Source organism: Kogia breviceps, chromosome 4 (genome assembly GCF_026419965.1).
Source record: "Kogia breviceps isolate mKogBre1 chromosome 4, mKogBre1 haplotype 1, whole genome shotgun sequence".
Lineage (NCBI taxonomy): Eukaryota > Metazoa > Chordata > Mammalia > Artiodactyla > Physeteridae > Kogia > Kogia breviceps.
Window position 1 is genome coordinate 177,295,262 of NC_081313.1, and position 12,073 is coordinate 177,307,334.

General features: G+C 41.2%; 1 pseudogene; it reads right to left on the reverse strand.

Moving 5' to 3' along the window:
* Nucleotides 1-4,352: 4,352 nt before the first annotated feature.
* LOC131755848 (zinc finger protein 558-like) lies at nucleotides 4,353-11,356 on the reverse strand (annotated as a pseudogene).
* Between the last annotated feature and the right edge of the window lie 717 nt (nucleotides 11,357-12,073).

The following is a 12,073-nucleotide window of genomic DNA, read 5'->3' on the forward strand; positions in this document are numbered from 1 at the left end:
GACAAGGGAGGCAGGCTGGGGTTTGAGTTGGGTGAGGATGGCGTGGTGTTTCCTGGGTGTCCTTTCTTCTTTGGTGTGTAGGGGACTCATTGTTCCTTTTGGGGGTTTCCATCATCATTGACGTTGGATGGATATGGATCACTTGATGAAGTTCTTCTATCTCTAATGTTGGGGTAAGTGGGGGTGGGGTGTCATAGGCTGAGGCTCCTGCCGTTTCTGGTCTGGAGGTCTTGGGGGGAGGGTGGTTATTGCTTGGTGCTCTTATCTTTTCTAGTGTTGGGTGGACTTGGCACAGTTACTGGCTGGAGATTCTCTTGTCTCTAGTTTGGGGACAGGTTTGGGGGCATTAGATGGGGCTCCACTTATCTCTGGTTGGGGGGCTGAGTCACTCTCTGGGACTCCCCTTGTCTGTATTGTTGGTATAGGTTGGGTGGGTCACTGGAGTGAGTTCCCCATTCTCTAGTGATGCAGGGAAGCTGAAGGAGTCCCTTCTGGGGCTGCTGTCATTTCTAGAACTTGAAGTGACTAGGGGGTGCTTGTTGGAATTCCCAACATCTCTCATTTTGAAGGAATAGAGGTGTTGCTTGTTAGGACCCCGTCTTTTGTGCCTGGGGTGACTGGGGGGTTGCTACCTGAGATCCTGTTGCCTCTAGTGTTGGGAGGGGGTGGGTGGTCACTTCATAGGGCTTCTGTCAGCTCCAGAGTTGGATGCAGACTTTGAGCATCACCTTGTGGGCTTCCTATAAGCTCTAGTCTTAGAAAGTGAGCTGGGGGGGGGGTTACTTGCTGTGTCTCCTCCAACACCCCTAGTTTTGGGGGGTCAGTTCAATGAGTTTTTAGAACATTCTTTTAAAGAATTTTAGATTTCCAGAGAAGTTATCAAAACACACAGGGTTGTTTTATATGGTCAATATTTATTTATATTTACTCATGTTTTATGTTTCCTGCTAACCTCCATGCAGTCCTGGAGTTATGTGTCTCCACATGGAATCATTTTCCTTCAAGCTGAAGAACTCCTTTTAGCGTGTCGTGAAGTGCAGTTCTGCTGGTGATTTGTTTTTTCAGCTCTCTCTCTCTCTTTTTTGAACACCACTTTTGAAAACATCTGCATTTTGTCTTCACTTTTGAAGAATACTATGTCAGATTATATGATTTTAGATTGACAGATTATTTTCCATTCAACACTTCGATGTCATTCATTGTCTTTTTGCTTCTTTAGTTTCTTCTAAAAAAAGCTGTAATTACTTTTATTGTTGCTCCTTTGAAAGAAAGTAATGTGTCTCTTTTCCTTGGTTGCTTAGAAGTTTGCAGTTTGTTTTTAATTTTCCACAATTTGTCCATGTTCCATTTGAAAAATGTATATTTCATAGTTATTTTGAAATCTTTGTCTGCTAACTCCAATATCTGGATTGTTTCTGGGTCAGCTCCTATTGATTGATATACTCATAATTGGTAACAGTTCCATCAATCCTAAATTCCCTTTTTAGTTAGTATCCCCTCTCTCATCTCTCACTCCTGGCAGCCACTTATTTGTTGTCCTTTGTATAGTTTTGTCTTTCCCAGAATATCATTCTTTTCCAGAATATCATATATGGCTTTTTGTCTTTTCACTTGGCAAAAAGAGTTTGCTTCAAATTGAGATGTAATTCACATGCAGAGCAATGTATGGATGTTAAGTGTACAGTTCAATGAATGTTGACATGTGCACAGACCTATGTAACCTATACCTCCTTTCAAGATATAGAACATTTTTCTCATCCCACAGAGTTCCTTCTTGTCCCTTCCCAGTCAGTCCCAGCTACTGCCCCACCTCTCTCGCTTCACACTTAGAAGCAACCACTGTCCTGATTTTTTTCCCTTATCACAGACTATTTTCTGCCTGTTCTAGAAATCTGTATAATTAGAATCATACAGCATTTAGTCTTCTGTCCCTAGCTTCTTTTGCTTAGTATCATCCTATAATGAATTTTAATTAATTTATAACAAAAGATAAAATGCATACAGAATGTTCTCGGTACACCAGACAGTCTCTCAAGTGCTTTATGTGTATTAGCTAATCGACTCCTCAACATAAGTTTATGATGCAGGTACTCTCATTGTTCCCATTTTACAGATGAAGAAACTTGGGGACAGAGTTTGTTACATGCCTAAGATAATCAGGCTATTAAGAGGTAGGGTCTAGGGTCTCTCCAGAGTCTGTACTTATAACTCCTATGCTATAGAGCACTGCCTCCATACCAGACATGGTTTATGGCACAGGATCTACAGGGATGAATCAAGGACACACAGTCCTTGCTTCATGGTGTTTACAACCTAGAGCGGGTTGGGATGGGGAATGTCAAATAAAGTAGGTAGAGAGTCAGATGGTGATAAGTGCTATTGAGATAACTCCCAATACAGATGGTAAGAAATGTGAGAATCAGAGACTTGCTCATTTATTTGGAGTAAGAATACAAACCTCTCAGTTCAGGGGACATTTGAGCAGAGACCTAAGTGAATTGAGAGTAAGCCTTATGAGGGGCTATCAGTGAGGGCGGTACAAAGACCCTGACATTGAACTGTGCTGGGGTGCTAGAGCTACAGCATGACTATAGTGTGGGAGATAAACAGGGGCGTGGTAGAAGGTGAGGTCAGCTATGTAGTGGATCCTGATTGTCTAGAGCCTTACAGGAAATGATAAAGACTTTTCATTATACTCTCAGGGCATGGGTGTTATCACTAGACCAGAACCATCCATGTTAAAGAAACTACAGAATTGCACGTAGAGTGCAAGGAAACCAAAAAGGGATAGTGCATATTCAGTGATGGGAAAAAGAGCAATGAAGAAGAGGTGAGGGGAGCAGGTAGTTATTCAAATCTGGGGATGTAGTGAGCACAGGGGAGAGGGCTGCACTACAGGGGCTGAGAAGCCAGGGGTAGCACCCCGACCTCAGTTCTCCTGCAGGGATATGCCATGGCATGGATTCACTCTCTTCCATCCCTCTGATTTCCTACCTGAGCTTTCTACTGACCAACCCAAAGAGAAGCCCCAAGGCAAATGAACCTGTTGATATAGTCCATCAACCTCCCTAGGCAAAGAGCCAATTTTTTGCCATTCCACATTCCTTATACAGTGTTCCTCTATGGTGTGATTTCTCAGGTATGTTTTAAGAGATGAGTATCCTCTGAAGGGTTTTCCATTTTGATGATATTTGTAGGGTTTTCTCTTAGTGTGAACTGTTCCCTGATTCACTGGAGATATCACAGAACTGCAGTCCTCTTGTTTCTCTCCAATAGGTAATTTTTGTGTGTGTGCACAAAAAAAATCTGAGTTGTTGAAGGTTTCACCACATAGACTACATTTATAAGGTTTCTCTCCAGAGTAAGTTAACATGTGGGTTATTGAATGCAATGCCATATTGATTAGATTAGAGGGGTGAAGGTCTTCTGAAAGGTTTTCAGCCCCCAAGATGGTTCCCGGTGATCTCTGTCTGCTAGTATTCAGATCCTGTGTAGTTCCCTCCCACACTGAGTCAGGATCCATCTGGGTGACCAACATGATACAGATGAAGAGAGAATATGTCCTTCTGAGGTTAGGTCATAAAAGACATTATGGCTTCTGCAATGGCTCTTTGGAGTCACTGTATTTGGGGGGGAACCTGCTGCCATATTGTAAAGGCACTCAGCACGGTGGAGAGCCCTACATGGTGAGGAACTGCAGGCCCCATGCCAACAACTGGCTCTAGTTTGTCATGCATATTGAGTAAGCTATCTTTAAGTGGACCCTTCAGTCCTAAAGACTTCTGATGACTGCAGTTCTGGCTGCATCTTTTTATTTGTTTGTTTATTTATTTATTTATGGCTGTGGTGGGTCTTCATTGATGCATGCAGGCTTTCTCTAGTTCTGGATGTATCTTTTTATTTATTTATTTATTTATTTATTTATGGCTGTGTTGGGTCTTCATTGATATGTGCGGGCTTTCTCTAGTTGCGGCAAGCAGAGGCTACTGTTGTGGTGTGCGGGCTTCTCTTGTTGTGGAGCACAGGCTCTAGGTGCGTGGGCTTCAGTAGTTGTGGCACACGAGCTCAGTAGTTGTTGCGCATGGGCTTAGTTGCTCCGCAGCATGTGGGATCGTCCTGGACCAGGGATCAAACCCATGTCCCCTGCATTGGCAGGAGGATTCTTAACCACTGTGCCACCAGGGAAGTCCCCTGGTTGCATATTGACTGCAACTTCATGAGGGAGCCTGAGCTAGAACTACATAGCTAATCTGTTTCTGAACTTCTGGCCTACATAAATTGTGAGATTATGTCTGTTGTTTTAAACCACTAAGTTTGGGGGCTCATTTGTTACACAACAGATAATTTATACATCCAGCGAGAGTTCCCAAGATGTCTGAGGGATGAGAGGTCAGCAAACGCTTTCCCAGAGCCACTGCATTCATATCTACCTATTATGGATTCTCTTGTGCACAGAAAGGTAGGAGTTACTACTGAAAGATTTCCCACAATGATTACATCCATAGCGTTTTTCTCCAGTGTGAGTTCTCATGTGTTTCTTAACAGATGAGGGATTATTAAAGGCTTTCCCACAGTCACTACATTTATAGGGTTTCTCTCTATTATGTGTTCTCTTGTGCATTGTTAAGAGAAAAGCTACTGCTGCAGGAATTTCCACAATCATTACATTCACAGGGTTCTTCTCCAGTATGAGTTCTCACATGCTGCGTCAGATGTGAGCTCTTCCTAAAGGTTTTCCCACAATCACTGCATTCATAAATTTCTCCCCCATATGGATTCTATTGTACCCAGTAAGGGAGGACCTCATGCTGAAGGCCTTGCCACACTGATTACATTCATAATGATTCTCCCTTGTATGAATTCTCTTGTGCTTTTTGAGGATACATCTGGTACGGAAGACATGAAGACACTGGTTACATGAATAGGGTTTTTCTCCAGTGTGAGTTCTCACATGCAGTCTGAGGGATTACTGAAGGCTTTCCCAAGTCATTGCATCCATAGGGTTTTCCCCCATTATGTATTCTCTTATGAACAGTGAGGTAGGATCTGCTGCCGAAGGATTTGCCACATTGATTACAGTGATAGGGTTCTTCTCCAGTATGAATTCTCTTCTGCTGAGTAAGGTTTGATTTTGTGCTGAGGACTTTAAAACACTGATTACATTCCTTGAGTTTCACTCCAAGAAGACGTTTCTCCTGTTGATTATGAGATGAATGACAACTATAATTTATAATACTTTTAATATTCAATGCTATCATAGGAATTCTCCCTCCCAGGGACTCTGTTATATATAAAATTATTATAATTTGTGTGTTTGCTACACTGAGTGCTTGTATATGGTTTCTGCTAGTCTGAGTTCTTAGAAGCTAAAAAAGATAGATGTTTTGCCACATCTAAGCCCTTATCCTATTCAGAGCATTTTCTGATAAGTTTAAGACCAATTTATGTTTGAAACACTCAATATCTGAGTCACATTTACACAAACAATTACTTGTAGGAATGCTCAAAGAAAAAATAATTTTGGAGATAACTTATACTTTACTCCAAATTCACAACAGTTTCATGGTATCTCTCCAGAGGCAACATTTTCTCTTGGGAAAATGACTCTCTTGGTAACTTTGTGGCTTTTCTAATTTATGGCATTTTTCCACTGTGGAAAATCAGAACTCTTACTATTGTGATACCTTTAGATTGCTCTTTTCTAAAAACATTCTGCTTAGAAGTTAACCCTTTGGCTTTAAGTAGAAGCTCCAAGTCTGAAACAAATTGAAAATAAATTTAAGTTGATGAGAAAAGAAAAGCTATAAAGCATATATTAGTGAAGGCAGACCCTTCACTAAGGGATTAGGGTTTTTTAGGAGGTTTGCAATAAGAGGGACATGGGTATGAAATTTTAGGTATTCATCTGAAGCCAAAATAAGGTATGAGATGATGCACAGCAAGTTAAAGAGAAAGGAAAAGAAAGTACACAAGGAAGCTCATACCAAATGGTCTTGGCCTTGTCAGAAAAGGCATTTTACAGTGTTTCCCAGGACATTTCCTAATGTAATACTAAACTCCCAAGCCACAGGAGATGTTCCTCACAAGGAGTCATATCTACCTGGTGCTCACCTGGACAGGTGTCTGGGGGAATTCCTCTCTCCTCTGTCATCACTTTTATCTTCTTGCTCCAATTTGGAGATCAGACTGGGTTTATCAATTTCATTTCCCATATATGGAGAAAGCACACATGATATAGGGAGACTATGCAGGGGAAAACAGTGAAACTGAAGGCAACACTTCTGAAGATGAGCAGGCAGGAGCAATGGAATATTTATTCCTAAATTTGAATAATATAGTAACCACTTATCTTTCATGAAAAAAAAAATGCAAGTGTCCTCAGTCAATATATCTAGGGTGATTTGGGGATAACTGGTTCCAGAAGCTCATGCACAAATTCAAATGCAGACTTAAAAGCCCCAAAACTTTTATCCATAGTCAGGGCATGCAATAGATCTTCAGTTCATAGGGAAGAGATTAGATTACCCATGAGGGTAGGGACCATATCTGTCTCATTCACCACTGTATTCCTAATTCCTAGCACAGACCTATGTACATAGAGGTGCTTAAGAAAAGACTTGTGAAATGAACCTATCTATGAAACAGAAACAGAATCACGGACATAGAGAACAGACTGGTGGTTGCCAAGGGGGATGGGGATGGGGATGGGGGAGGGATGGAGTGGGAGGTTGGGGTTAGCAGATGTAAGCTTTTATATATAGAATGGATAAACAACAAGGTCCTACTGTACAGCACAGAGAACTATATTCACTATCCTATGATAAATCATAATGGAAAAGAATATATATATATAAAAAGAATGTATGTGTATAACTGAATCACTTTGCTCAACAGCAGTAATTAACATAACATTGTAAATCAGCTATACTTCAATTAAAGAACTTTAAAAAAGACTTGTGAGAAGTGATGTCAGTAAAAATGGTGGAGCTGGGAACCCCCAGAGTCCAATACACCACAGAAAAACAGCAAATAAACTGGCAAAAACTGTCAGCATCAACTTTATTGAAAGTTTTGAAAGTTATCATAAGTTTACAGCAACCAGGAAAATACTTAATCAAGACCAAAAGGTGAATCTGGTAAGAGAGCTTTGTGACATTTTCACTAACCCTGGTCTCATCACCTGCTCCTCACTTTGGCAGCCACACTGAAATCAACAGTCTGTGTTCCTAGTATTGGTGGGAGCAGAATGGATCTTGTGCTCAAAGAATTGTGGTTGTTTGTTTTGACCTATCTGGTGGCTCCTGAAGGATTGGCTCAAAGGGTTTGCTTTTATTTTGTCTAACTTCAAACTCTCCCAGGGCTGACGTGGCAACAAGGAATGGAGGACCAGAGCATGGGCTGAACACATTTAAATGTATCAGCCACTGCTGCCTAGGGCAAGGGAAAATCATTGAAGCAAATGTAAGACTAACCAAAAGGTCTGGGAGCAAAAGTAGGGAATTAGATGCTTTGGGGAAAAGGGGCTTTGAAAAGCTCTCACATATTCCTAGGAATATAGAAGGCCATGCACATAGCCACAGCTGGGTACAGTTGGGTACATGTTCAGTAAAGACCTGAGAAGGCACTAAGCCCTCACCTCTGATTGACCTTCAGGCTCTGCACAGCAAGAAGTAAAGGCTAAGGCAAAGTTGTAAACTGCCTAAGTTTTGAAGGCATGGTCCTACATACACACAGAGACCATCTAAAAAGACTGAGAGTTTGGGGATTCCAGGTGTTTAAGGGAATCTATGACAAATCACTAGCTGACCATTAAGCTAAAAGAATAGAGATTTCAGTGGCCACACACAACAAACACAGACATTAAAAAATTAGTTCAGAAATGTCACCAAACAACACCAACAGCAACAAGTAACAACAAGTCTTGGGGATGGAGGAATCTTTGATTTATGGAATTGCCATATTATAATATTCCAAATGTACAGTTTTCAACAAAATAATTATGAGGCATGCAAAGAAACAAAAAAAGCATGGCCCATTACAGGAAAAGAAAATTAATAGAAACTGTCCCCTAGGAAGGAACTTAGTAGACAAAGACTTCAGATCAGTTATTTCTAGTATGCTCAAAGAGTTAAAGGAAACCACATTCAAAGAACTAAAGGAAACTGAATTCTCACCAAATATAGACCATCATAGAGAGAAATTATAAAAAGGAACCAAATAGAAATTCAGGAGTTGACAAGTACAACAACTGAAATGAAAATTCAGTAGAGCAGTTCACTAGCAGACTTGATCTAGCAGGAGGAAGAATCAATGAACCTGAAGATAGATCAATTGATACTGCCAAATCTGAAGATGACAAAGAAAAAACAAAAAACAACAGAGCATAAGAAAACTTTGGGATACCATCACACATCCAATATATGCATAATGGGACTCCTTTTATGCAGGAGAGAGAGACAGAGGAGACAGAGAAAGGAGAAGAAAGAGTATTTGAAAAAAATAATGGCCCCCCAAATCCCCCAATTGATGAAAGTCATGAATCTACATATCTAAGAAACTTAAGAAACTCCAAACACATGATAAACTCAAAGAGATCCACACTGAGACACATAATAATCAAACTGTTGAAAGACAAAGACAAAAAGAGTATCCTGAAAGCAGCAAGAGAGAAGAAACTCTTCACATATAAGGGATAATCAATAAGATTAACAGCTGATTTCTCATCAGAAATCATGAAGGACATAAGGCAGTGGAGCAACATATTCAAAGTACTGAAAGAAAAAAAAACCTGTCACACAAGAACTCTATCTCTGGCAAAACTATCCTTCAAGAAAATGAAAAGACAATCCATAGAACTGAAAATATATTTGTGGACCATATATTTGACAAGGGTCCAGCATTCAGAATATATAAAGAACTCTTACAACTCAGCAACAAAAAGACAAATCAGTCCATCCCTCCCAAAATGGGCAAAGGACTTGAATAAATATTTCTCCAAAGAAGATATACAAATGACAAATAAGTATATGAAAAGATGATTGATCTCATTGTTCTTTAGAGAAATAAAAATAAAACCAACAATGAGACAGATACTACTTTGCACATACAAGGATGACTATAGTAAAAAAAAAAAAAAAGAAAGAAGAGAAGAAAAATAAACAAGTGTTGGTGAGGATGTGGAGAACTGAAACTTTCATACATTGTTGTGGGAATGTAAATGGTGCAGCTACTATGGAGAACAGTTTGGAGGGTCCTCAAAAAGTTAACAGAATGACCATATGATTCAGTAATTCCATTCCTAGGTAAATGCTCAAGAGAACAGAAAACAAGTGTTCAAGCAAAAATTTATACATGAATGTTTGCAGCAGCCCTATTCACAATAGCCAAAAGGTAGAGACAACTCAGAAGTCCATCAGCTGATAAGTGGATACTCAAAGAGTGGTATATACATACAACAGAATAACATTCAACCATAAAACAAGGAATGAATCCATGCTACAGGATGGCTGAACCTTGAAAACATTATGCTAAGCAAAAGAAGCCACACACAAAGGCCATGTATTATATGATTCCATTTAGATGCAATGACCAGAAAAGGAAAATCCATAGGGACAGAGAGTAGATAAATGGTGGCCAGTGGCTGGGGCTAGGCACAATGATTATGGGGTTTATTTTTGGTGTGATAAAAATGTTCTGGAATTAGATAGTAGTGATGGTTGCCCAACACTGTGACATTACTAAAAGTCACTGAATTGTACATTTAAAAATAGTAAAATGGTGAATTTTTCTGATCTGTTAATGTTATATGATTTTTAAAAAATGGTCTTGTTACCTGGTTCATTAAATAAATATATGTAGGAATGATGTTAGGCTTACCGAGTGATGCCAGGTTCCTGCAGTTCTCCAGCACCACATCTCTACACAGTGTTCTGTGAGAAGGGTCCAACAGTGCCCACTCTTCCTGGGTAAACTGTATGGCCACATCCTTGAAGGTCACAAAGTCCTAAACCATCACTAACATCATGGCTAGCCAAGGACCACCTTCACCAAAGTTGAGAGGAAAAGGGCCGAGGATGACAGAACTAGGGATGAGAAACCCAAAGCAGAAGTTGTGTAGACTGGGTTCTAAGCTCTGCTCTCATTTGCTTCTCAGCTCAGCCCTCAACGCTCGTCTCCTGTCTACTTATGCCCACTCCCGAGGCTCAATGCGTCTCTAACATGCAGGTGATTTTCATTTCCTTTGAGAATAAAAAAATGTGTGAGCTCCTGCAATCTTATTTCCCTCAATCTTCAAGTTTGAGCATAGGCCTAGGATACTGTCAAAATCAGAGAAACACTTGGTAAATGAATGAATGATTTCTCAATGGTCATCATCAATTTCTTGAGTTTAGGACACAGTCATGTCTTTGCTTCAAAACTCTCAGCGGAACATGGTGTAGACAGTGACCCTGGAGGAGGCTCCACACTGCAGTAAATGCTGCCATATGCTGACACTGTTTGGGTTGCCCCAAACCCTCCATCAGATACCCAAAGACCTGATTTGGCTCTGATGCTGCAGGTCACTGAAGGATAACAAGTCCAACTTCTGGTCAAAGGAATAATGATTTGGAAACAGGAATATCTGACTCACCTGTAACCAGTTTGTCAGGAAGCCATTAGCCAACCCTTCCTCCTCTGTGCATCCTTTCTGGTGAGAGGCTGGGTACGGGGAAGACTGAGCTGGAGAAGAAGAAACGTCCCAAGAATCCAGGCTTGCCTCCTGTTCTCACACTCACAAATCTGGAGGCTCCCCCACCTACTTGTGATTGACTGTATCCCCAACACACACACACACACACACACACAGAGCTTTCATAAGAAACCAGAGCACAGCCCTGCCTCACCCACAGCCAGAGAGAGGGCCAAGCGTCTTAATGCACTTGAGGAAGAGATTATCATTCCCATTTCACAGATGAAGAAACTGAAGTTCGAGGGATATCACTGTTATTTTATCAAGTTTATAGAAAGAATCAGAGGTACAATTCAAAAGCTTCTGCATATTCACCACCAAGGTGACATCTCCACAGACACTCAAATCACCACGAAGTCCCAAAGCCCTGAACCACATAATCAGGTACCAGAGACCTCAGGACTCCTGAGTCTCCACTCCTACCTCACGTGCTCAGCCCCCTCCCCTGCATGTGCTCCGTGGTGCAGGGGCCTTAAACTCCTGGGCTGTGAGGATCCCACAACTCACCACAAGTGGGGGACACAACCACGGTCGCCATCCTGTGATTCAGACAGTAAGTTTTCCCGAGCAACAGGAAGCAGAAGAACGAGGACGCTCCTCCTCTTATCCCCACAGTGCACTCAGGACAGGGCTCTGGAATAAACGGGAAAATATGAAGTCTTCACAGCCTCTCTTCCTCTCCAGTTTACTGAGGATGAAATCTTTCTTAGCCTGTCTGTCATGTCCTCCTTCGAACTGTGCTATATTTTAATATTGGGCCTTTATTTTGCTTAGCAGGTGATGAACTCAGGATCATGTGATGGCAAAATGCGTCTGCCTCTGCCCACAATGGTGGCTACTGCTCCATCCACCTTAAAACCTCACCTGTGCTGAGTCTCAGGCCACATTCTTCCCATCTACGTGCTTGTCACAAACACATTCCCAGCTACAATCCCTCATTTGTTTGTTTTGAGTGACTAAGGTTTGGGATAATTTTTCATGCAGCAATAGATAATGAATACATCCTTACTTTTAGTAGATGATCCTGCATCTCAAACCAGGGCTTGAACCTGTGTCCCCTGCATCGGCAGGTGGATTCTTAACCACTGTGCCACCACGGAAGTCCCTCAATGCAGTATTTTTAGTAGTGAAATAAATCTATCCTAAGAGCAGTTTTCTTTCCAGTTACCACCCAGTCTCTCTCCCTTATCAGCCAAAGTTTATTTTCACTCTCATTTTCTCCCCAACTGCTCACTCAACACAGTACATTCTGGTTTTCTGGTTTCTACCAATAACAATCCAAGGACAATGTCCTTGGTAGACTCCCTGGTGATATTATTCTAGTAACACAGATGCAGACTGCAA